Here is a 24580-nt window from a genome sequence, read left to right as displayed (position 1 = left end):
TCTTCAACCTATTACCTGGAACCTACCCTCCTATATAAAAGACACCAACCATTCCCTCCACTGACTCTCCACAGTTACTGTCCATTTATCACATGGTTCCTGGTTGTCACTATTGATACCACCTCCCTACACACTAACACTCCTAATGCCCATGGCCTTACCGCTATTGAACACTACCTTTCCCAGTGCCCGACGGATTCCAAACCAACAACCTACTTCCTAGTCACCATGACCAACTATATCCTCACCCACAATTACTTCTCCTTTGAAGGCATTACCTACAAACAAATCTGAGGAATGGCTATGGGCACCTGCATGACACCATCCTATGCCAACCTACTCATGGGCCATCTAGAGGAATCCTTCGTAAACACCCAGAATCCTAAACCCCTCACCTGGTTCAGATTCATTTATGACAGCTATGCTATCTGGATCAAAGGTGAGGGCACCCTATCCACATTCCTCCAGAACCTCAAAACCTCTCCCCAATTTGCTTCACTTGGTCCTACTCAACCCAACTTCCTAGATTTTGACCTCCACCTCAACTGCCCACCTCTGCCTCTTGCTTGTACTGCATTCCCACTAAAATAATTAGGTTACCCTAGTAAGCAAAACCAACTGTGATCTCTCCATATACACTCCCCCCGCCACTTCCTAAAATTTTCGTAGAAGTGAAAGTCTAATATGTACTGTAACCCAAGGTCTACATTTGGTTGGAAGATCATGCTCTGATTTTGAGTTGGCGAAACCACCGAATGTGAATGCGAAAATAAATGCTGCTGTATCACATAAATCTGTAGTGTGGTCTGATATCTCTTCTCGTACTTCGCCACATTTAACACACTTTTCGTTATAAAAACTTGTGTGTGTATAACATTCCATGTGGGAAAAATATATCTAAAAACAAAGCTGATGTAACTTACCAAACGAAAGCGCTGGCATGTTGATAGACACACAAACAAACACAAACATACACACAAAATTCAAGCTTTTGCAACCGACGGTTGCTTCATCAGGAAAAGAGGGAAGGAGAGGGAAAGACGAAAGAAAGGATGTGGGTTTTATAGGAGAGGGTAAGGAGTCATTCCAATCCCGGGAGCGGAAAGACTTACCTTAGGGGGAAAAATGGACAGGTATACACTTGCACACATACACATATCCATCCGCACATACACAGACACATGCAGATACTTATATCTAAAAACAAAGATGGTTGCAAAAGCTTGAATTTTGTGTGTATGTTTGCGTGTCTATCAACATGCCAGCGCTTTCGTTTCGTAAGTTACATCAGTACAGAAATATCTGCTTGTGTCTGTGTATGTGCGGATGGATATGTGTGAGTGTGCGAGTGTATACCTGTCCTTTTTTCCCCCTAAGGTAAGTCTTTCCACTCCCGGGATTGGAATGACTCCTTACCCTCTCCCTTAACCCCACATCCTTTCGTCTTTCCCTCTCCTTCCCTCTTTCCTGATGAAGCAACCGTTGGTTGCGAAAGCTTGAATTTTGTGTGTATGTTTGTGTGTCTATCAACACGCCAGCGCTTTCGTTTGGTAAGTTACATCACATATATACCTTTTATGGATCATCTGGCATAAATCATAACTCTGTTCTGAAAAACCTAACCTCCGGACACTGTTCTCATTTAACGGGCACCAGTACGGAAATTCAAACACAACAACTGATATCTATATGTGTGCTTCACTGCATTCTATAGTACATATCGTTAATATGTCGATGTGTATTCTTTGTGCCCCTTGTGACTTTTGATCTCTTAAAAAAAAAAAGTAGCAAGCAACCATATTAACCCAACATTCTTTCTTCCTTATACTTTTGAATGAACAAAATGTAATTATGATTATTTTTATTTTCGATAACATTACTGAATGTATTGATATATGCTTGCCCAAGGTATGAGACATTGTATTGTACATCAAATTTCAAGGTAGAATCCAACTTCAGCGCAAAATGACTGTAATTTGGCTGACCGCTCCCTACTCTTCAACAAACCGGGGTATCTGCTCCGGACGGCAATTTTAGGGGGCGCCAAGTTCATATTCTTGAAGGAAAAAACCTTGTTTCACAAAGCGCCTAACATACAATGCACGTTAGTCTATCGATTGCTGATATGATTTTTAAAGCATCGCTGTTTGTTTTGAACATTTTTGAACACATTCTAAATTGATTTCTGAACGAATCGTAAGATGATTTTTGAATGTGTGCACAGAATACGTGATGTCTGAATCCCCATCGCATCTAGAAATAAACTTTCTTGCAGACAAAAGGGGACGGGACTCTAACAGCTAAGCCAAAGAAACCAATCGCTGTCTGTTTATGTGGTTGACTGGCTGTGCGAAAGATAAGCGTTGTTATAATTATTAGCGAAATCGATAGATTCATACTACTAGAATGGAAATAACATGTAAGAAAGATTACATATTATCTTCTCGGTGTATCCAAGAAAATGAAATTTTGATACAAAATTTTTGCCAGATCGCTACACTACTACCGCGGCAAATGCATTGTACGAACACGTAATAACGTCTAACCGGGCAATAAAAGCGGGATAACTAAACCGGTGATTCTGGCAGGGTTAGTTAAGATAAACAGAGTATAAATTTTGACAATGGCAGGTATACGTACAGAGTTAGTTCAAATGGCTCTAAACACTATGGGACTTAACATCTGAGGTCATCAATCCCCTAGATTTAGAACAACTTAAACCTAACTAACCTAAGGACATCACACACATCCATGACCGAGGCAGGATTCGAACCTGCGACCGTAGCAGCAGGGCGGTGCTGGACTGAAGCGCCTAGAGAATTAGTGATGACAAGAGTGTTTGTTGGAACTAGGAAAGTGAAGAAACATGGACAGCACACAAATCATATGGAAGAATATGACGATTCCAAATTTATATAAAAGTTTCGTACTACTATTACTTTACGATCTCATGGTTGAGAAACTGGAGCATATGAATGAAATTTGAAAATATTTCCTAAGATAAAACTTTTTTCTTGTAGGCCAATAGGCATTTTGATGTTGGTACTTCGTGAATTACATTCTGTGTGCTATATATATAAATCAGGTACATTAGATCGATCATCTGTGGCTAAACAGTCTCGGTTATTTGGCGTGTGTTACAACTGCTGCAATACCAGAAAGGCCTATTTCGTTTTACCTACCAGACAGTGACAAAATAGACATAATCAAATCGAAAAAGCAGACCAGTCTTGGGTACTATTCGTGTTAACAGCTTTTTCGGTATTCGACGACAATTTTTATTTTTCATGTAGCTAAACGTTTGACGAACTTTGGTGAGGTAATAGATTCTTTCGCAGAAAGGAAGGCACGCCATGCAAAGCTGTAGTAAGATTACAGAGCAAAAAAAAAAAATGCTGGGACGTAAGGATTGAAGATATGTGTACTGTCTTGCATGTATTTTGTCTTTACTGGTTCTATGTTTCCTTTAGGCCTATTTATTTTATGTCACGCAAAGGAGAAAGTTATTAGCTAATAAGCAAGAAAGGGTGCAAATTTCCTGAAGAGTTTTTATTCTCCCGGTCACAAATAATCCCACCCAGTATTAAGCGCGATTTTTTTATTTTTTTTATTATATATATATATATATATATATATATATATATATATATATATATATAGTTTTTACTTGGTGCGGGGGGGGGGGGGGGGGGGGTCGGATGCGAAACCGGCCGACTGGGAGAAGGAGATGCACAAAATGACATTTTAATTTCCTCTGTCCGGAATATAGGTTTGATAGATTCCATTGCAAAATATACACTTTTGGATTCCACAGAGCGAAATATAGTGGCGTGCGATGGAAGAATGCTGTGTGAAGAGCCGTGGCACTGCACTTCGGCACACTTAAGACCACATAACATTTATTACATTTCCTCAAGCATATAATTATGTTTTATATATCAAACTCTTCAGAAAGATGCGCTAGAAAATGAACACATTTTAGAAAAATCAAAGGGGGGGGGGGGGGGAAGGGGGCGCTATCAAGTTTTTGCCCCGGCTCGGTATTATCATAGATCCGGGGCTGCTCCCCCCCCCCCCCCCCCCCTTTTCTCCACACACGCAAAAGTTTCTTTTCAACTTCCCACGTTTTATGGTTTGATACATTTTTTGTTGCCTTGCGAACGCAAGATTCCTTATTACAGAGTGGTAAACAATAAAGGTCTTACTTGAAAGAAACATGACAAGGGCTCCGCAATTAATCCCAAAATCTTTTACTGCTACGGTACTTACTTTTTTCGTTCTATAGTTTTCTGTTCCGCCTAGCTTCTTCACGCTGTTTATCGTGTCGGATAGGTTACATTTTAAAAACGAGTAGCTGACACACACACACACAACTTGAACACGAATCGAGCGAAACACAACCATTATAGCAGTCGCGGCAGTGACATTAACAATCGGCGTCCAAATGAACTCAACAATGAACCCTACCTACTACACTAGCAATAGTGCTGCTGTCTGTTGGTCACCTACTTTTCAAATTATATGCTATTCTCTTTCTCTATATGCGTGATCACGTCTATTGCAAGTGCAAGTGCCGTTTGAGTTCCAGCGGTTCCCCGTTTCGGCCTACCTGACCTATGCATTAAGTCCGGTCCTGCTTCTGTCAACTGACCACGATATTGGAAAATCATAAATGTGCGTCTGCGCCTACACTCTTGCGATACTGAAGCCTAGCACTCCCCTAAAAGGTCCTGGCCGAGTTTCCTTCGCTGGACCACTGTCCCCTTTCGAGTTGCTATACTCAATGAAATGAATTGCAGTTTCGTTTATTGCCAGACACAATAAGGCGCAAAATGCTCCGCCAAATAAACATCTAGATTGTACAGGTACATATCACTTACTTCAAATGATTTTCCTGCGTTCTCTACTCTTGTCATCTGGCTGAAGGCACACCCACCTGAATATAACGTCACTGCGGTGAGTACTCTTGCCTGAAAGTTCACTGGTTGTCAAGTGTTTTGTTATATACAGGGTTGCCTCCGTCCTGATGTATCGGGACCGTCACCGTAATGGACTTTCTTGTCCCGACATCACGACACGACTTGGGTTGTCATATCTAGCTGTGACCATGTCGGGATACTCTGAGATGGGGGTGTAGAAATGAAGTAAAAATTTGTTTAATTTTTATTTAGAACACATTTGTATGGAACTTCTTGTAGCAGAGGTAGTTGGTACACCATATTTTTCGGATGATTTCACCTTTTTCAGCATGTCTTTTTTTCCCTTTAACGTATTTATAAATATCTGTGCGAGTCAGCATGTAGTGAAACTATCACCGTAAGATTGATTCTACAGTCCCTGGCAGCAGTCGATTTCTTTCATCAGTACTCTGGGCCAACATCTGCAAAAATACTGTTGTGTGCGGGTATAGAAAACAAAAAAAAAAAAAAAAACCATAATTTTAGCAAGTGGCACAAATATTCATGATTTTTGGTTTCCTTAAGGAAGTAAATCCACCTTTCTTCCACGGAATGTTTAGACATAGTCACGCCTAGTTTCTAAAAAGCTCTTCAGATACCTATATTCCTGAAAACAAGTGTCGCCTAAAATTTTCACATCAGTTTTAGTGCCGGCCGCTGTGGCCGAGCGGTTCTAGGCGCTTCAGTCCGGAACCGCGCTGCTGCTGGTCGCAGGTTCGAATCCTGCCTCGGGCATGGATGTGTGTGATGTCCTTAGGTTAGTTAGGTTTAAGTAGTTGGTTCTAAGTCTAGGGGACTGATGACCTCAGATGTTAAGTGCCATAGTGCTTAGAGCCATTTGAACCAGTTTTAGTCAGTTATAGAACAGTGTTTTCAATCATCACCAAATCTGCGGTTTCAGATTGCATCATGCAATCAAATACTTGGTATTTATTAATAGAAATAGACCATTTTTCCTTCCAAATTTCGAAATCAATTTTTTCTTGGTTGGGGATCTCATTCTTTAATTTGTTCATATTCATCGTGGTTTGCTATGCCAATAAAATTGGCAGTCTTCCTTTCTTTCAGACAGCTTTGAGTGTCGATTATTGTATTTCTTATTTCAATTATCGAGACTATTCTTCTCCACGATTTTTATATTTTTTTCCGCAGAAACACGAATTTCCTGATCGGACAACTGAAAATCTGAAATTATTTTAGGCGGCCTGTCTTCGGTGTCAACATTTTTTTAAAATGGAACCCAAAGGTTAAGAAATTCTCTCAACTTGCGGGCATTAACCACAGTCACTTTTGTGTGAGATAGAAGAATCTGATTGACATCGACGTGCTAGCAGAACTCTTCAGCTTTTCTGTCCTTTCCGTGTATACTGAAAAATAATTGAATGTTTTGTCTAGGGTTGCCACCCATCCCGATGTATCGAGAACGTCATTGTTATGGATCTTCTAATCCCGACATCCCGCCACGATTTCAGATGATTACACGAAAGAGTGGTCTTTTGTCAAGAAAGGATGTATGGATCAGGAAGCGATGTGTGAGATTTGTAGCTGTTCCATCTCAGTATCTTAGAGAGGTAAGGCAGATGGAAGGTATTACATTTCTAGAATCATACAAATAGATTGGCAGTAGCATCGACATCAAAGCCAGTTTATATGGTAAAAGAAGATACTCAGGAAGAATTGCTCGTTGCTGCTGCTCGTTGAATCTCATGTGTCTCGTGGCTCACTGCTTGGTGCAGTTATTTTCATCTGATACCATTTCACTGACGGGATTATCAGTTTACATTGGCCCACCGCGCAACAAGCGTGAACGCTACTATCTAGTGTATTTATGACACCAGTTAAATGGCAAGAAAAGGCACGAACATTTTTTCTACACAAGCGACATACTGCTACCATTCGGCACCCCCTTCCCTCTCCTCTCGACATTAATCAATGTCGGGAAGATAGGGAAGGGGATGCCAAATGGTACCAGTACGTCGCTTGCGGGGAAAAAATGCTCGCGAACCGAAGCTGCACTTGGGCAGCTCTTCCGGTTTTCGAAAACATTATATTTGAAACTCTACCGAATTTCTGACCTAACAGAGTCGTCACTATTTGCATTGCACGCAGCAGACATTTGTGTGTTTTCAGCGTTGTCAGGGATTTCCAATTTTTAATGATGTTCTTCCTCTCGACTTGGAACGAAGACTTTTTGGTTGTCTACAAAAGTGTTTCACCTGCTCTTAATTCACATCTGAGTAAGAGCTGCTTGTTTTTCTTAATATAACATATAATTGTGTTTCAGAACCGCTTTTAGTCGTCGCGTTTAAGTTTAAAAAGACAACTGCAGTGCTGCACTAGGAACTTTAGAAGAAATGGGATAACTTTGCCAACCTAGAATTACATATTCTTTTCAACATTTTCCGTAATATCTTTTCCCTAATATGTTTTCGAAAACCGGAAAAGCTGCCCGAGTGCAGCTTCGGTTCGCGAACATTTTTCCCCGCAAGCGACGTACTGGTGCCATTTGGCATCCCCTTCCCTATCTTCCCGACATTGGTTAATGTCGAGAGGAGAGGGAAGGGGGCGCCGAATGGTACCAGTATGTCGCTTGTGTAGAAAGACCTCCCATCGAAAATGATTCAGTATATTTCGTGTGGTGTTGGCTGTACGGTTTCTTACAGTATCAAGTGTATAAGATAAAAATTTATTTTGTTTTACACGTTCCCAAATGTCAAGACACATCACGCCAGATGTAGGAGGCCATAGGTATCAAAATGACGACGATATTACATGTATTTTGCTATCTCTGCAATGGTTCATACGGAAATGTACATTGGAAAGACAACTGGAATCTGTAGCAGTTGGCTTATAACCATCACAAATGAAATTTAGTGTTTGTCTTCCATGGAGCCCGACTGCGTTGAGCAATGGCGAAGAAGAGGGACACTTCAAAGAAGTCATTGTCTGTTCTTTGGAGACAGAGAGTTCAAGGTGTCATATCTTCTAACAACTAATTAAGAGAAAGGTTTTTAGTTCCTAAACATGCCTGCCGAAACTTTATTCAATGTACAAGACATTATTTGCCTCCTTACAATGTAAACTGGGCAGATTTTACCTTCTCTGATGAATCTTTCTGAATCTCCTTTCAAGTCCGATTGTTGTAGATTTAAAGCTGCCTATTTTAATGTTCTGAATATTTATATACATATTTGTCTTTCAAATTTTCATAGTTTTAACCACGTTTCCTCTCTTTTTTGTGACTTGCGCTTGTTTTAATGCAGTTGACAACGTTGCCCAGTTTCTCTGGTAACTTTGTCATCGCTACTTGCAAATTTTTATCGCATAAATGTTCTCTTAATTTATTATGTTTCCATAAATTATGAAACTAGGGATTAGGGTTAATGATTTATAATGGCTCTAGAGCATTTTCGCAAATATCAGTTCACACAGTAATTTAAAGAAAAGAAATAAAAGCGGCGTAGTTGTCTCTATTGACGGTACTTTTAACACTATAGGTGTACTTTCAATGATGTGGGTGTTCTACAGTGTTCGACATTGGGTCTGCTCTTATTCTTGTCGTATATCCAAGAAGAAGAAATGGTTCTGGTTGCTGACAATGCTAGTATTATAATCACACCTAACGGAGTAACTGCACTTGAAAATTAAAAACTAGTTTTCCGCAAATGGGTGTTAGAGAATTTCGATAAAACGCAGCACAAGTAGGGTACAAGGCCTGAGCACATCATTGGAAATAATGCATCAGGGTAAGCCCACAAACGAAAGAGAATAGTCTTTTTTTGGATGTTTATAAGGATCTGAATTAGAAGTAGGGACGATGGTTATTGCTGAAACAAGCGGTTTTCGGCTCTAATGTTCTTTTTTTTTCGTCTCCAGTTTAAACTGACTGTTAAAACCGCGCGAAGTAAACGGTTTCTGAAATCACCAATTTTCGGTTTTTTATTGCTATTATTTGTAGTAATAAAAATAGATACCGAACAGACTGAAAACTTGTGTTAAATTGTCCGTTTCCAAGAGCAACAAGGAGAAAGTCATTTTATGCACACACAGGCAGCAGACTAGCTACCTTCTTTTTTTATCAAACTGTGAATGACTTGTTAAGTTTTTAATTTATTGTTGCTGCCGTAAGTTCCTTTCTCTTTTATTTTACAGGAATAGCACATAAAGCCGTAATATTTTAACCCTTTCAGACTTGAATTTTTTCTGGAAGAAAGAAAATTGTTCTTAATGTGGCACTGCTCGTAGGTTATTTTTTAATGATTTTAGATGCAAGATTTATATAAAGACATGTACCCGTTTGCAAAACATACTTTGTACGAGGCCCATTCAAAAAAATCCACAATATTCGTAACTTCGCGTCAGAGGTGTATTGGAGCGAAATGAGGTTGGCATCTCTCCACATGCTTGTGTTTAATGTGTAGCTGCTGGAAGTTTCATTTTTGTATGTCTGTTAGTTATTGCTCTGTGCTGGATTGAGTAGAACATTGTGTCGCACAATTTACGAATTTCAAAGTAGGAGAGTTAGAGAAGCAACGCGTCTGCATTAAATTTTGAGTGAAACTCAAGAAAACCTTTACAGAGATACACCGAATGATGCAGGAAACCTACGGTTATGAGTGCCGAAGCAGTACTTGGTGGTGCGAATGGTTGAAACGGTTTAAAAACGGCCGGACTGAAGTTAAAGATGACCCTCGTTCAGGACACTCCTCGACGTCTACCGACGACGCTTAGGTCAGGAATGTCAACGAAATTGTGTTTGCCAATCGAAGACTGACTGTCCAAGATATTGCAGAAGAACGTAACATTTCAGGTGGATCATGTCATTAAATCCTGACACAACATCTTGGAATGCATCGTGTTGCCGCCAGGTTCGTCCCACGGTTCATGAGTCAAGACCAAAAAGACTTTCGCTTCGGAATCTGTGAAGAGCTTTTGGATCGCTCAAATGAGAACGAGATGTTCTTTAAGAGAATCATAGCTGGCGATGAGACGTCGGTCTACGGTTATGAAGGTGGGACCAAGCGTCAGTCTTCACTGTGGGTAGGGAAAGGTTCACGATAAATCTCGTCAGGTCAGGTCAAATGTCAAAGCTATGCTGATAGTTCTCTTTGACTTTGAAGCATCAGTAAATCTTGGATTTGTGCCACAGGGAAAAGTCGTTAATCTGTGGTACTATCGGGACGTGTTGCGACGCCTCCAAGAAATGGTAAAAGGAAACGGCCAGAAATGTGGCGGCCAATTCGTGACTCTTGCATCACAATAACGCACCCACACATTCATCCCTGTTGGTGCATGACTATTGGACACAAAACGAAATCACTATGCTGCCTCATCCGCTGTGCTCTCCATACCTGGCCCCTGCTGGTTTTTCTTTTTTATTTCCAAAGTTGAAAACTCCGTTGAAAGGACGAAGTTTTGCAACGATAGACGAGATAAAAGAAAATTCGCAGACGGTGCTTCGCGCGATCCAGCAAGGGGCTTACCAAGACTGCTTCCGGAAGTGGAAACGGCGTTGGAAGCGGTGTATCAATTGCGGAAGAGAGTATATCGGAGGAGACCATGCACAGTAAGAAAAAGGTAAGCGTAGAAAAATTTTATGGACAAAGTTCCGGAATTTTTTGATCACGCCTCGTACACTCGGCTTCATCTTATAGACTAAAATAATTAACTACGGAAAATTCTCTATCGTAATGAACAGTAACATGGTCATTCAGTAATTATCATGCCGGCCGCGGTGGCCGAGGGGTTCTAGGCGCTTCAGTCTGGAACCGTGCGACCACTACGGTCGCAGGTTCGAATCCTGCCTCGGGCATGGATGTGTGTAATGTCCTTAGATTAGTTAGGTTTAAGTAGTTCTAAGTTCTAGGGGACTGAAGACCTCAGATGTTAAGTCCCATAGTACTCAGAGCCATTTGAACCAAGTAATTATCAAAGAAAATAGCAATATTCAATAATACTGTAGAAGATAGTGAACCATCCACGTCCGTATTTTCTGGTGGCCACGAGCTGCTGCATTGACTTGCTGATTCATAGTGATGCCCAGCAGTTGGCACTTGCGAATAGTGAAGAGGCAGAACATTTACAAATTTGTACATCATTTTTCCATTGGATAAATACTTCTGTTGCAGCGAAGACACAGTAAAAGTTAATGTGCACAATTGTAGCCAGAATGTCTGAAAGGGTTAAAGAAATTGGCGCATAGTACTTCATTGCTGCCAACTTTGTAAAATACTTGGCGACTAGGGTTGGCGCCATTCTGTAATACCACAGATGATCAGCAACGACATCGAGAAAAACTACTGTATATACCAGCTGGGGGTGGAGGGTGGGAAGGGGGGGGGGGGGGGGAAGTCGTGCATACTGCTCGCAGACGCGTACCGTCTTATAGCTCACGTCAGACGGCAACAGATACATTTTTGTCGGTAGTACTGGTCCAATTCTTATGTCAAGCGTTTGTTGCTCGTCTCTGTCTGCATTGTTATTATTTAAGAGCACTGATGGCGTTCTCAATTTTCTGTAATAACGCAATATTTGCAAGCAGTGGAAATTTTACTGATAAACATTGTTTTTTTTTTAAATTTAATTAAAATACAAACAAAATATTACCACCACTGCCAGTTTATATACTGCTTTTTTTTACCCGGTTATTTGTCAGAAACTGTTGTAACTGAGACCAAAGTCTAGGACGCTGCAGTCGTGGACTGTGCGGCTGGTCCCGGCGGAGGTTCGAATCCTCCCTCGGACATGGGTGTGTGTGTTTGTCCCTAGGGTAATTTAGGTTAAGTAGTGTGTAAGCTTAGGGACTGATGACCTTAGCAGTTAAGTCTCATAAGATTTCACACACATTTGAACATTTGAGACCAAAGAAATACCGATAAACACCGGCTATTCTGAACTAAAGTACCGGTATAGGTTTTATCTTGTCGGCTTTCGCCATCCCCAACTAACAGTCACACTTTACGTTCGAGCTCAGCAACTTTCGCGTTGCGGATAATATTCTACTTTGGAGATGAAAAAGTAGAAAAATTGACTTACTTTTCCTGTTTCTACCGAATAATGTGTTACGGATTCATATTCAAGGATCAATCGTCACGGAGGAAAAAAACAGTTTGTCGCACAAAAGCGTGTAATGAGAATAACATGTGGTGTCCACTCTAGAATATCTTGTACACAGGTATTTATGGAGATATAGATGGTAGTGAAGTGTAAAACACTGTGTGAAAGGAAAAAAAGAAACTTAAGAAATCATTATGTAAATGATCTGCGTATTGCATATTTTCCGTTGAGAAGATGAGATAAATGTAAAACTGACTCATTGCTTGTGATAGGGAGAGACCTCAACTACAACGATCGTTCAATAAGTAACGCAACCCATTTTTTCTTGGCCTATTTCGGTTGAAAAAAATTGAGGAATTTGTTTGGGACATCGTGGAATATTCCCGCTTCAGTCCCTATATTTTCATGTAGTTCCGATAGGTGGCCTTTGATATGGCATCTGTAACTGAGGTGCGTTCCAAGCACAGAACTGTCAAGGGTAGGTGGAGAAGTGGAGGAGGCGCAAGTAACTAGTGCGTTTATACAGGGTGGTCCATTGATCGTGACCGGGTCAAATATCTCACGAAATAAGCGTCAAACGAAAAAACTACAAAGAACGAAACTCGTCTAGGTTGAAGGGGGAAACCAGATGGCGCTATGGTTGGCCCGCTAGATGGCGCTGTCATAGGTCAAACGGATATTAACCGCGTTTTTTTTTTTTTAATAGGAACCCCCATTTTTTATTACATATTCGTTTAGTACGTAAGGAAATATGAATGTTTTAGTTCGAGCACTTTTTTTCGCTTTGTGATAGATGGCGCTGTAATAGTCACAAACGTATAAGTACGTGGTATCACGATGCTTATTTCGTGAGATATTTGGCCCGGTCACTATCAATGGACCACCCTGTATATAGCGAATGTCTCTCACCCCTGACAGTGTACGATGTGTTACACTATTCCACTGCCAGAGGCGCAGAGGATGCAGATGTGTCTTGCTATGACATTTAGCTGAGGTGTCGTTCTTCTTGGGGGGGGGGGGAGGGGGGTGGTCTGGTTGGTGCGACTTGATCCATCTCGCCGTGTTGTAAGGCCTTCCGCAACCATTCTGCACACAGTTGTTGCAGTGCCGAAAGGCCGCCCCCACACGAGCAGGAATTTCCAAGATGGATACATAAACATTATCTCACGGCAACAATGCGCCCTATTTCAAACTTACTGATTTGGTGGTACGGTCCGCGCATGCGTCCGCGAGGCATCCTGCACGTCTGCTCAAGTCATACTGATCCGTTACCTTCCGTTTATAGCGAGACGAGAGCCACAGGCACATTTTACGTGTAGACAGTGTTGCGCCGCGATACCGATGTTGAACTTGAACCCGCCGCGGGCCGACGTGCTTCAAATTACACTGCTGGCCACCGTAAATGCAACACCAAGAAAGACAAGAGGTAGCACAACAAAATTTATTTTGTAGATAACATGTTGACCAAGTATCAAATGATTACGTTTACAGACGTCTGTGACATTTGGTTCCTGCCAGAAACAGTAGCCAGAGTAGCCGCCATTGTTGGAGATCACCGCTGCCACACGTCTCGGCATTGAGTCAAAGAGACGTTGGATGTGTTCCTGGGGTACAGCAGCCCAAGCAGCTTCCACACGTTGCCAAAGATCATCTGGTGTGGCAGCTGGGGATGTAATCTGGGTCACTCGTTTAGCAACCATGGACCACATGTTTTCTATCGGCGAAAGATCCGGAGAGCGAGCCGGCCAGGGAAGCAATTCAATCTGGTTATTAACGAAGAACCTTTGGACAATGCGTGCCACGTGTGGTCGCGCATTGTCCTGTTGAAATATGGCTATGGCCGAGCCCTGAAGGTAAGGAAGGACAACTGGCTCCAGCACCTCGGATATGTAGCGCCGGCTATTTAAAGTACCGGCAATGCGTACTAGAGGCGTGCGAGAGTAATATCCAATACCGCCCCATACCATAATACCCGGTGCAAGACCAGTGTGGCGGTGCATAATGCAGCTGTCCAGCATCCTCTCTCCACGGTGTCTCCACACTCGAATCCGACCATCGTGGTGCTGCAGACAGAAGCGAGCCTCGTCAGTAAAGACAACGTCATTCCATTCTGCCGTCCACATCCGTCTGTCATCACACCATTGGCGACGGAGACGTCTGTGGTTCTGCGTCAATGGTAGACGAAGCAATGGACGTCTTGCGGACAGACCACTCTGCTGTAAACGGTGTCGAATGGTACGCGCAGACACTGGATGATGCGTTACAGACGCAATGTGCTGTGCTATGGTTCTGGATGTAACTGAGCGATCCGTCACTGCCATGCGCACAATTTGCCTATCAGCATGTGCAGTGGTGCACCGAGGTGAATGCGATCGACCACGTCGGTCCGTCGTACCCTCCTGCATCCAACGGTCACATATCCGCATTACGTTTGTTTGGTTTCGTCCAACACGACTAGCGATTTCTCTGTATGATAATCCACAATCTCGGTAAGCCACTATCCTTCCTCTGTCGAACTCGGATACTTGATCAAACGATGTTCGCTGTTGTCTACGAGGCATAACTGATCGTCTTGTGAAACAACCACAAGGTAAACACACGTGCCGAACGTACACTCGTCGAAATCGCCAAGCCTTAAATGGCGCTATGAGGTGGCGCCACAGGCGCGCGTGATGTGCGTCTGCGCTGAAATTCTAATCAGTTGCATATCTCATCGCTGCAAACCCATGGTGTAAGTTTCACTTGATTCGGATGCTTCCTTCAGGGTGTTGCATTTACGGTGGCCAGCAGTGTATAATCATTTCTGCACAACATACTAATGTACACGTCCTGCGAATACACTCCTGGAAATTGAAATAAGAACACCGTGAATTCATTGTCCCAGGAAGGGGAAACTTTATTGACACATTCCTGGGGTCAGATACATCACATGATCACACTGACAGAACCACAGGCACATAGACACAGGCAACAGAGCATGCACAATGTCGGCACTAGTACAGTGTATATCCACCTTTCGCAGCAATGCAGGCTGCTATTCTCCCATGGAGACGATCGTAGAGATGCTGGATGTAGTCCTGTGGAACGGCTTGCCATGCCATTTCCACCTGGCGCCTCAGTTGGACCAGCGTTCGTGCTGGACGTGCAGACCGCGTGAGACGACGCTTCATCCAGTCCCAAACATGCTCAATGGGGGACAGATCCGGAGATCTTGCTGGCCAGGGTAGTTGACTTACACCTTCTAGAGCACGTTGGGTGGCACGGGATACATGCGGACGTGCATTGTCCTGTTGGAACAGCAAGTTCCCTTGCCGGTCTAGGAATGGTAGAACGATGGGTTCGATGACGGTTTGGATGTACCGTGCACTATTCAGTGTCCCCTCGACGATCACCAGTGGTGTACGGCCAGTGTAGGAGATCGCTTCCCACACCATGATGCCGGGTGTTGGCCCTGTGTGCCTCGGTCGTATGCAGTCCTGATTGTGGCGCTCACCTGCACGGCGCCAAACACGCATACGACCATCATTGGCACCAAGGCAGAAGCGACTCTCATCGCTGAAGACGACACGTCTCCATTCGTCCCTCCATTCACGCCTGTCGCGACACCACTGGAGGCGGGCTGCACGATGTTGGGGCGTGAGCGGAAGACGGCCTAACGCTGTGCGGGACCGAAGCCCAGCTTCATGGAGACGGTTGCGAATGGGCCTTGCCGATACCCCAGGAGCAACAGTGTCCCTAATTTGCTGGGAAGTGGCGGTGCGGTCCCCTACGGCACTGCGTAGGATCCTACGGTCTTGGCGTGCATCCGTGCGTCGCTGCGGTCCGGTCCCAGGTCGACGGGCACGTGCACCTTCCGCCGACCACTGGCGACAACATCGATGTACAGTGGAGACCTCACGCCCCACGTGTTGAGCAATTCGGCGGTACGTCCACCCGGCCTCCCGCATGCCCACTATACGCCCTCGCTCAAAGTCCGTCAACTGCACATACGGTTCACGTCCACGCTGTCGCAGCATGCTACCAGTGTTAAAGACTGCGATGGAGCTCCGTATGCCACGGCAAACTGGCTGACACTGACGGCGGCGGTGCACAAATGCTGCGCAGCTAGCGCCATTCGACGGCCAACACCGCTGTTCCTGGTGTGTCCGCTGTGCCGTGCGTGTGATCATTGCTTGTACAGCCCTCTCGCAGTGTCCGGAGCAAGTATGGTGGGTCTGACACACCGGTGTCAATGTGTTCTTTTTTCCATTTCCAGGAGTGTATGAAGGTCCTATCTATAGCCGTTCAAGGTGTTCTGTTTTTTCTGAACGTGGGTGTACGTGGATGATGGGGAGGCTACTGATGCAGCAAGACGTTGGCTCCGACGTTGAGCCGTAGAGCGGTACCGTGGGGGCATACAGGCCCTCTGAGTGAGGTGGCGCGAGGCCGACGCCCTGAACGGAGATTACTGTGACAAATCGAAGCCACGACGTTGGGGTCACGTGGTTGAAGGCGCAGGCGGCCGAATTTTTCGACGAAGGAATTTCCAAGCTCGTCCATCGCTACGATAAGTGCCTTAATTTATATGGCAACTATGTAGAAAAGTAGTATTTAAGTGTGGCTTTCATCTGCATATAATAAAAAATTTTCAAATACTTTATTTATTTTTAATTCCAAAACGTAATGTACTTTGTGGATAGCTCTCGTATAATGAAACAAAGGCACGTGAATTTTCATGAAGTTGTAGTCAATTTCATTTATTATCTTACTATTTACCACTTGTATTTAGCCGGCCGCGGTTTCCGAGCGGTTCTAGGCGCTTCAAACTGGAACCGCGCGACCGCTACGGTCGCAAGTTCGAATCCTGCCTCGGCATGGATGTATGTGGTGCCCTTAGGTTAGTTAGGTTTAAGTAGTTCTAGGGGACTGATGACCTCAGATGTTAAGTCCCATAGTGCTCAGAGCCATTTGAACCATCTGAACTTGTATTTATATTTTCAAGGATGAGAGACAGGCCTGGAAAGCTCAAGTGAAACCTCGATAAATAATGATGCGAATGGCGTTATTCACAATCAGTAAAATAGCAAGACCATAAGAGTAATGTAGAATTACTCGCCGGATGTGCTCTCGACATCACACGTTGCAGGATGGTATTTGTCATACAGACATGGAAAACACAAATTGAAAGTCATTGCTTATACTTAATGCAAATACCGATGAGTTTTCTTCATTATATTACCACTCACATGTCATGTAAATTAAATAAAGTGACCAGTGATGAAAAAATAAAGATTAATAAATAATAATTAATAATAATAATAATAATTAATAATAAAAATTGTTGTGGACTGGCAAGACAGCCAATCCACAGTGACGGGTAACCGAAAGGCACACGCTTTAACTCACGCAGGCTGGCGTGAGGTCTGAAGCAGGATACGTAATGAATGCTATAAAGAAAAGTACGTAGCTGCTGGAATACTTAACTTTAATCCACAATTGGTGAACATTGGTCTTGTTGATACAGTATATGCGTCATTAGATACATAGCAAAGGATAAATGGCGCCTTGCTAGGTCGTAGCAATTGACTTAGCTGAAGGCTATGCTAACTATCGTCTCGGCAAATGAGAGCGTAATTCTCAGTGAACCTTTCCTAGCAAAGTCGGCTGTACAACTGGGGCGAGTGCCAGGACGTCTCTCTAGACCTGCCGTGTGGCGGCGCTCGGTCTGCTATCACTGATAGTGGCGACACGCGGGTCCGACGTATACTAGCGGTCCGCGGCCGATTTAAAAGGCTACCACCTAGCAAGTGTGGTGTCTGGCGGTGACACCACAAAAATAAAGATTAAAAAATAAAAGTAAGCGGGATTCGCACTGTGGTCTAGTCCACAACCTTCTTGTATAGCGCGAACACTGACCGCTTGACCGCAACGACTTCTTGCGGTTAGCACCTTCGCATAGATACATGAGTTATATAAAAGATGCGTAAAACTATTTTCGCGATTTTCTCGGAGTTGACAGAATTGTGGACCTTGCTGTTTGCACATTCTGTTGTTTTAATGGTCTACTAAAGATGTACAAAGTTTGAAGTAAATCTGCAATCCCAACGTCGTGGCCTCCCCTAATGAGAAATAGGGTTTTGTTTTTATGGTGTATTGGAATCCTGAAAATGAATAAAAATATGCTGCATTGCTTACTGAATGTCCCCCGGATGATGCACGCAATAAGTAGATAACTGAAACAGACAGACAGACACACACACACACACACACACACACACACACAGAGAGAGACACAGAGAGAGAGAGAGAGAGAGAGAGAGAGAGAAGTGAACAGGGAGCAGAGCGCAACTTACGCACGCAGGCGGGCAGCTCCCGCGGGCTCCACGTGCCGTCGGCCTGGCAGAAGCGGTCCGGGCGGCCGACCAGCTCGAAGCCCTCTGCGCAGTGGTAGGTGACGCGGCAGCCGAACGTGTAGCACTCGCCGGCGTGCCAGCCATGCTGGGTGTCCGCGGGCGGGCCGCACGAGCGCGCTGCAACACATCGTGACGACACACAGCTCAGCTTCCGCTCGCCACTAAAAAAGACGCCGTTCACAGTGGCAGCGACAACGGTCGTCAGACGCCGTCGCCAGAGGTCATGGTCACGGTGCGTCCAGTCTCATTCGTCAGGTTTTGGCGGGGTCGAGCAGGTTTGGTTAGGTTAGAATCAGGTAGGTGGGTGGGATGGATACCACGGTATTTGTAATTAAAAACATGTCAAATGAGCTATACCTGTCTCTAAAAGAAAGTTTCGAATACTCTAGACTCTGTCTTCTGTTATTGGATCCCCAAATAACTTTTACGAAATACCCATGTATTATGAAAATACGTAGTTTCAATGATACACCTCACTAATGATTTCTCCAAAACACTTTGTACAGAGTAGGGCTTATTATGCTATAGTGGCGACTTCGGTGTGCAAAAGTTTTGCCAATGAGTTTTTGAGTACCCGTAACGTCTTGAAAAACCTCTGCAAGATTTTTATATTATATCGCTAGCTATTCGGAAACTGCACTGAAGGTTCAGAGAAACAGGTACACCTGCCTAATATCGTATAGGGCCTCCGCGAGCACGCAGATATGCCGCAAAACGACTTGGCATGGACTCGACTCATGTCTGAAATAGAGCTTGAGGGCACTGGCACCACGAATGCTCCAGGGCTTTAGCCATAAATCCTTAAGAGTGCGAGGGGTGGAGGTCTCTTCTGTACAGCACGTCGCAAGGTATCCCAGATATGCTCAATGACGTTCATGTCTGGGGAGTTTGCTGACCAGCGGAAGTGTTTAAACGCAGGTGTTCCTGGATCCACTCTGTAGCAATTCTTGACGTGTGAGGTGTTGCATTGTCCTGATGGAATTGCCAAGGTCCGTCGGAAAGCACAATGGACTTGAGTGGATGCAGGTGATCAGACAGGATGCCTACGTCAGAGTCGTACCTAGACATATCAGGGGTCACATATCACTCCAATTGCACACGCCCCACGCCATTACAGAGCCTCCACCAGCTTGAAGAGTCCCCTGCTAACACGCAGCGTTCACGGATTCATGAAGTTGTCTCCATACCCGTACACGTCCATCCACTTGATACAATTTGAAACGAGACTCGTCCGACCAGGCAACATGTTTCCAGTCATCGCTGGCCGGAGTGGCCGAGCAGTTCTAGGCGCTAAAGTCTGGATCCGCGCGACCGCTACGGTCGCAGGTTCGAATCCTACCTCGGGCATGGATGTGTGTGATGTTCTTAGGTTAGTTAGGTTTAAGTAGTTCTAAGTTCTTGGGGACTGATGACCTCAGAAGTTAAGTCCCATAGTGCTCAGAGCCATTTTTTTTCCAGTCATCAACAATCCAATGTCGGTGTTGACGGGCCCCGGCGAGGCCTAAACATTTGTGTCATGCAGTCATCAAGGGTACACATGTGGTCCTTTGGCTCCGAAAGCCCATGTCTTTCGTTGAATGTTTCGCACGCTGACATTTGTTGACGGCCCAGCACTGAAATCTGCATGAACATGCGGAAGAGTTGCACTTCTGCCACGTTGAATGATTCTCTTCACTCGTCGTTGGTCCCGTTCTTGTAGGACCTTTTTTCGGCCGCAGCGATGTCGGAGATTTGACGTTTTACTCGATTCCTGATATTCACGGTACACTCGTCGTACGGGAAAATCCCCACTTCACCGCTGCCTCGGAGATACTGTGTCCCATCGCTCATGCGCCGACTATAACACCACGTTCAAACTCACTTAAATCTTGATAACCTGCCATTGTAGCAGCAGTAACCGATGTAACAACTGCTCCACATACTTGTAGTCTTATATAGGCGTTGCCGATCGCAGCGCCGTATAGTGTCTGTTTAACAGTTTCTTTGGCGCTTTAGTGTATGTAGTTTCAACAATACGCCGCACTCAGGTTCTCTCCAAAGGTTCTCAGAGTATGGTGTATTATGCTACAGTGGCAACTACGGTGTATAAAGGTTTTGCCAATGAGGTTATGAGCACATAATGGTTAAATTACGTGAAAGCAGATGTTTCTATTACATAATGAACGGATAAAAGTTGTGTGTGAGTAAGCAAGTATTATTTAATTAATGAAAAGTAGATTTGCGGTTTCAGCAGCAACTTACTTTACTCTAAAAACGAATATTAATGCAATGCTGGCAGTAGGTCTAAATTCTAATACTGGAAACTTCGCTGCTCTTTCAGGACTTGGACTTGAGAATAGACGTAGAAAGGTTTATTGTGGCAGTATTACTTCAGATTCGGTGTAGTTTTTAATAAAGAAAATGAACCCTATTACAGTGTCTTTTAGGGCATATAGAATAAATAAAAAATTTCGTAGTATTTGTGGCGCAAGAGTGAAAATATTATCCTCGTAAAGTAGCATTTAGGGTATGGTAAATAACATCCAACACGTCAAATAAGAACTTTGAAACTGTAGTTTTCAGAACGTGCTATAGGCCTAATCAATGGAAAGATGTAATCGCCGGATGTTCAAATGGTTCAAATGGCTCTGAGCACTATGGGACTCAACTGCTGTGGTCATAAGTCCCCTAGAACTTAGAACTACTTAAACCTAACTAACCTAAGGACAACACACACATCCATGCCCGAGGCAGGATTCGAACCTGCGACCGTAGCAGCCGCGCGGTTCCGGACTGAGCGCCTAGAACCGCTAGACCACTGCGGCCGGCAATCGCCGGATGTCAAAGTGTCATTCCTAATTCTACTTGAGCCAGAATTGCATCTTTAATTGATACAGGATTTTTTAATACAGTCCAAATCGCAGCTATAGGGAAGCTCCAGAAATCTGTTTCGCTGAATTTGTGTGAAGTTGTGCACACATATGCCACTTAACCCTCAATGACTGTCATTCAGCATACGTGTGAAAGACAAACACGAAGTCTGGAATAGGACTGGGTTGGGTTGTTTTGGGCGAGGAGACCAGACAGAGAGGTCATCGGTCTCATCGGATTAGGCAAGAATGGGCAGGGAAGTCGACCGTGCCCTTTGAAAGGAACCATCCCGGCATTTGCCTGGAGCGATTTAGGGAAATCACGGAAAACCTAAATCAGGATGGCCGGACCCGGGATTGAACCGTCGTCCTCCCGAATGTGAGTCCAGTCTGGCATAGGATACTCTGAAACCTCAAGCACTGTAAAGTGGATAAACATACATGCATCACATTTGCAAACTGGCCGGCCGCGGTGGTCTTGCGGTTGAGGCGCTCAGTCCGGAACCGCACGACTGCTACGGTCGCGGGTTCGAATCCTGCCTCGGGCATGGATGTGTGTGATGTCCTTAGGTTAGTTAGGTTTAAGTAGTTCTAAGTTCTAGGGGACTGATGACCTCAGAAGTTAAGTCCCATAGTGCTCAGAGCCAACATTTGCAAACTACCTTATGGAACAGAACAACCAACCTACTGTCATAAAAACGCCATTAATCAGTAACAGAAATTTGAGGACAGCTAATGTCCACCTACCACAACCCAAAAAGATCCACTACAGTAACTTAAATCATAAGATACACCGTCCTTGTCACTTGAACAAATTATTTTTTCGAGATTACAATCCACACCTAAAATTTCCGATAAAGATTTCACCTATTTGTGGTATCCAATAAACCTGTGATTTCAGTCCATAGATTCCAAGGATATTATATTTTTCATCCTCAGGATACCGCAAGCTACTCCTTTCACTAAACTTACCACTTTCCCACAGTCTATGTTTATGTCGTGTCAGCCATTATGAACCGAAAAAAACAAACTGATTTAAATTCCACCGATTGTCATCCGAAATCTGTACGTTCGGGCGATGAGATCGGCTACATTGCGACTGCGCACTTAGTGGCGGACAGATTTGAAAAGATCGGCCGTCTTCGAGCGATGTCGGTCGTCGGCGGAATGCGCCGATATCGGTGCAAATGTGACCGCAGCCTAATGTCCACCTACCACAACCCAAAAAGACCCACTACAGTAGCTTAAATCATAAGATACACCATTCTGGTCACTTGACAAATTATTTTTTCGAGGTTACAATCCACACCTAAAATTTGCTCGCCATAAGCGAGCGTCGGATCGCAGCGATCAACCGCATGGGCGACCGACCGCTTCGTAGATAGCACGCTTGTGGGGAAATCGCAGCGATCGGTCGCTGATCGTTAGCCACGTGGAAATCCCAGGCTATCTGATGGATCGCATGTGGTTCGTGTACGACAATGGCTGTCTGGCTGATTAGCAGAGGCGTTGACAATACGGCTGCGACCCGTTTCTCTAGTTATTAAGCGTGGCTGTGGAGTTGTGTTTCGTTTCACTTTGCCCACGTTGAGTAGAATTTATACAGGGTGTTACAAAAAGGTACGGCCAAACTTTCAGGAAACATTCCTCACACACAAATAAAAAAAAAAGATGTTATGTGGACATGCGTCCGGAAACGCTTAATTTCCATGTTAGAGCTCATTTTAGTTTCGTCAGTATGTACTGTACTTCCTCGATTCACCGCCAGTTGGCCCAATTGAAGGAAGGTAATGTTGACATGCGACTCATTGCTCTACAGTACTAGCATCAAGCACATCAGTACGTAGCATCAACAGGTTAGTGTTCATCACGAACGTGGTTTTGTAGTCAGTGCAATGTCTACAAACGCGGAGTTGGCAGATGCCCATTTGATGTATGGATTAGCACGGGGCAATAGCCGTTGCGCGGTACGTTTGTATCGAGACAGATTTCCAGAACGAAGACGTTCGAAGCAATTGATCGACGTCTTAGGGAGCACGGAACATTCCAGCCTATGACTCGCGACTGGGGAAGACCTAGAACGACGAGGACACCTGCAATGGACGAGGCAATTCTTCGTGCAGTTGACGTCAATCCTAATGTCAACGTCAGAGACGCTGCTGCTGTACAAGGTAACGTTGACCACGTCACTGTATGGAGAGTGCTACGGGAGAACCAGTTGTTTCCGTACCATGTACAGCGTGTGCAGGCACTATCAGCAGCTGATTGGCCTCCACGGTACACTTCAGCGAATGGTTCATCCAACAATGTGTCAATCTCCATTTCAGTACAAATGTTCTCTTTACGGATGAGGCTTCATTCCAACGTGATCAAATTGTAAATTTTCACAATCAACATGTGTGCGCTGTAGAGAATCCGCACGCAATTGTGCAATCACGTCATCAACATAGATTTTCTGTGAACGTTTGGGCAGGCATTGTTGGTGATGTCTTGATTGGACCCCATGTTCTTCCAGCTACGCTCAATGGAGCATGTTATCATGATTTCATACGGGATACTCTACCTGTGCTGCTAGAACATGTGCCTTTACAAGTACGACACAACATGTGGTTCATGCACGATGGAGCTCCTGCACATTTCAGTCGCAGTGTTCGTACGCTTCTCAACAACAGATTCGGTGACCGATGGATTGGTAGAGGCGGACCAATTCCATGGCCTCCACGCTCTCCTGACCTCAACCCTCTTGACTTTCATGTATGGGGGCATTTGAAAGCTCTTATCTACGCAACCCCGGTACCAAATGTATTGTGGACGGCTGTGATACAATACGCCATTCTCCAGGGCTGCATCAGCGCATCAGGGATTCCATGCGACGGAGGGTGGATGCATGTATCCTCGCTAACGGAGGACATTTTGAACATTTCCTGTAACAAAGTATTTGAAGTCACGCTGGTACGTTCTGTTGCTGTGTGTTTCCATTCCATGATTAATGTGATTTGAAGAAGTAATAAAATGAGCTCTAACATGGAAAGTAAGTGTTTCCGGACACATGTCCACCTAACATATTTTCTTTCTTTGTGTGTGAGGAATGTTTCCTGAAAGTTTGGCCGTACCTTTTTTGTAACACCATGCAGTTATCCAGGGACCACAAACTACGCTGAGAAGTAAAGTGGTAGCCGAAGTTACCGTTTGTAATAAGAAGTAATCCAAAGTCTCCCTCCGATTTTGCTGTGACCAGCGTTTTGAAGCTTGAGCTATGGCACTAGAAGTGATGGGAAGTTCTTAGTCACGTCGCAGAGGACTCCATCTTATGATTTTAAGATAT

The 24580-nt window shown here is 44.2% G+C and overlaps 1 pseudogene; it reads right to left on the bottom strand.

The window, feature by feature from the left end:
* LOC124803181 overlaps positions 1 to 24580 on the bottom strand; it is a 343599-nt pseudogene that overhangs the window by 213067 nt on the left and 105952 nt on the right.

Source organism: Schistocerca piceifrons, chromosome 6 (assembly GCF_021461385.2).
Source record: "Schistocerca piceifrons isolate TAMUIC-IGC-003096 chromosome 6, iqSchPice1.1, whole genome shotgun sequence".
NCBI lineage: Eukaryota > Metazoa > Arthropoda > Insecta > Orthoptera > Acrididae > Schistocerca > Schistocerca piceifrons.
The sequence above is the reverse complement of the archived record's forward strand: the minus strand, read 5'-3'. Positions and strand labels throughout refer to the sequence as shown.